Genomic DNA, 3181 nt, shown 5'->3' on the forward strand with positions numbered 1-3181 from the left:
TACCCACTTTTCATATTCAATGGTAACTGTAGGAAAAAACTTAATGTGAAATACGTGCGCAAAGTTCCTCTGCTGCACTTAAGAAACCATTCCGCCCTCGCCTACGGCTCTTTCGGTGCAGCAAACTGACACTTTGCGCACTAGTTGCACAAATAACTATTCCTTGTTCCATTCTCTCAATTTTCAATTTCTTTGTAAAGTGACTATTGTATTTTTTTGATTGGGGAGCAATTTTGGGATTTCCCTTATGCTCTCCCATATTGTTGTTGTAAATATTCTTTAATGATACATTTCCAAAACTGAGATTTTGGTAATTGATTATTATTATTTAAACATTGTTGAAAACGATCTGCTTATTGTAATAAGTCTATAGTGAGGTCTACGTTATGATATGGCAGTATTTGATTAAAATTTTTGTTACTATCCGTGTGACCTTGTCTATCATTCGACAAAGCAGATAGCGCTATCCTTGTCACCTCTGCAATTTTGTCAGATCGTTTTTCAAGCGTATGTTCAATAAGACTATAATAGTGAGGCCCCCGTTATAATGGCTGTTTTTAATTAACATTGGTATTGCTATCCTTGTCTATCATCCAACAAAACAGATAATGTTATCCTTTTGTAGCTCTGCAATTTTGCCAGCTCGTATTCCATCAATAATGTAAAAATATAGACAATTAACAAAATATTTGATCTCAATCATGAAATTTCAATATTCAATTATTAATAAATAATAATTATATTAATAAATAATAATTATAGTCGAGAAATATATTTTCTTGACTAATAAAATTAATGATTGATCATTTTTAACAAGATTGAACAGTTAATACTTTATTTTGTAAATAAAGAGATAAATTATTTAGAAAAATCAATAATAGAAAATTAAAAGTACCTTGCTATATTTTTAAACACGACTAGTTTCAGTCATTTATTGTATTTTCAAGTGTTAAAAAATTATTGTCGGAAAAAAATTGAAAAGTTAGAAAACTGCAAAAAAATATTGGAGGCGCCGGGTATCGATCCCGGTACCTCTCGCATGCTAAGCGAGCGCTCTACCATCTGAGCTACGCCCCCGGATGATGAGCAAAGAAATCTACCTTGATACAAAAATACAACACAAATGTATTCAATTGAGTTGAATGGTATACTGTAATAAGATTCACTTCATTTTGTCAGAGCTGATTGAATGGGGATGAATCAGTGTTATTTATAAGTAATTCTGAAAGTTGAAAGTAGATCATACTACATAGTGAAGTCCACGTTATAATGGCAGTATTTGATTGACATTGGTGTTGTTATCCTTGTCTATCATCTTTGTATCATCTTCGTATCATCTTTGTATCATCTCCGTATCATATTTGTATAATCTTTGTATCACCTTTGAATCATCTTCCTATAGTGAGGTCCACGTTATAATGGCAGTATTTGATTAACATTGGTGTTGTCATCCTTGTCTATCATCCTTGTGTCAGCTTAGTATCATCTTTGTTTCATCATTGTATCATCTCCGTATCATATTTGTATAATCTTTGTATCACCTTTGAATCATCTTCCTATAGTGAGGTCCACGTTATAATGACAGTATTTGATCAACATTGGTGTTGTTATCCTTGTCTATCATCCTTGTATCATCTTCGTATCATCTTTCTATCATATTGTATCATCTTTTTATCATATTTGTATCATCTCCGTATCATATTTCTATCATCTTTGTATCATCTTCCAATAGTGAGGTCCACGTTATAGTGGACAGTATTTGATCAACATTGGTGTTGTTATCCTTGTCTATCATCCTTGTATCATCTTCGTATCATCTTTCTATCATATTGTATCATCTTTGTATCGTATTGTATCATCCACCTAGTGAGGTCCACATTATAATGGCAGTGGAGAAAGATAGAAAAACATTGTTGCAGATTCTCTGCTTTGCCTGTGCCTTTTATAGAATATTCTTGATCTTGATACCAGTATATCTAATGAAATATTAGCTGTTAAATTCTTGTTGGAAATAATCAACTATATTTTAACTGTAGAGAGAATATATTTTTCAATGTTATAATAATACTAACAATTAAGTAGCCCTGAACAAATACGTTTTTAGAAAATATGAGAATAAATTCTCATAATTCAGATTGAATATTCTGTTGATTAAATATATTTCTACATTGTTGAAAAATGATCTGGCATCAATATGGAGGTAGAAAAGGATAGCGCTATCTGCTTTGTCGAATGATAGACAAGGATATCAACACCAATGTTAATCAGATACTGCCATTATAACGTGAACCTCTCTATAGAAGAGAAATCAAATACCAGTAACCAGTTTAAGAACTGGACCGCTTGATGTATTATCAGTGCAGTGTTATCAATTCAGAGTACGAAATACGGAGTGATAACAACTCTTCGTGACAACTATAGTGAGGTCCACGTTATAATGGCAGTGTTTGATTAGCTATGGTATTGCTATCCTTGTCTATCATTCAACGAAGCGGATAGTATTATCTCTTTCTCGCTTTGCTCTGTTGCCAGATCGTCTCTTAACAATGTAGAATCAACAAAATATTTCATCTCAATTATGAAATAATTGAAAAATATAATTTCTTGCTTAATAAAATATAATTGATTATTTTAAACGAGAATGAACAGTTAATATCAATGTACTTGAACAGGTACATCAATGAACCTGTATCAGCTACCGTCTATAGAAGTCATTGACAAGACTGAGAATCGGCAACGTTGTTCTGCTATCTTTCTGCACTGCCATTAAAACATTAACCTCACTGTAGTATCATCTTCGTATAATCTTTGTATTATCTTTGTATTATCTTCAATATCAGGGACCGAGCTTCGCTCTGGAGTACAGAAGCATAAACAATTTATTAGGAAAGAAGAAATTATAATAACATTCATAGTTCATACAGAAATGTTCTATCTAATCACAGTAAATTGCGAACAATTCCCAGAGGAATGCAAAACTTCCCCTCACAAAGGCCCGGTTGCACAAACGACGGTTAAATTTCAATCCTGATTATTCTCACGTGAACCAAATCAGAGAAGACCATTTCAAAAATATGGATCTACTGAAATAAATCAGGATTGAAAAATAACCCGGCTTTATGCAACCGGCACTAAGTACCTATTGAATGATTACAAAAGTTCAACAGCTGAGTCATAAATT

General features: G+C 32.5%; 1 non-coding gene across 1 annotated transcript; it reads right to left on the reverse strand.

Moving 5' to 3' along the window:
* Positions 1-1004: 1004 nt before the first annotated feature.
* Positions 1005-1077, reverse strand: Trnaa-agc. Its single transcript has one exon. It is a non-coding gene; the product is annotated as a tRNA-Ala (tRNA).
* Positions 1078-3181: the final 2104 nt, after the last annotated feature.

Source organism: Nilaparvata lugens, unplaced genomic scaffold (assembly GCF_014356525.2).
Source record: "Nilaparvata lugens isolate BPH unplaced genomic scaffold, ASM1435652v1 scaffold9741, whole genome shotgun sequence".
In the NCBI taxonomy this organism is placed as follows: domain Eukaryota; kingdom Metazoa; phylum Arthropoda; class Insecta; order Hemiptera; family Delphacidae; genus Nilaparvata; species Nilaparvata lugens.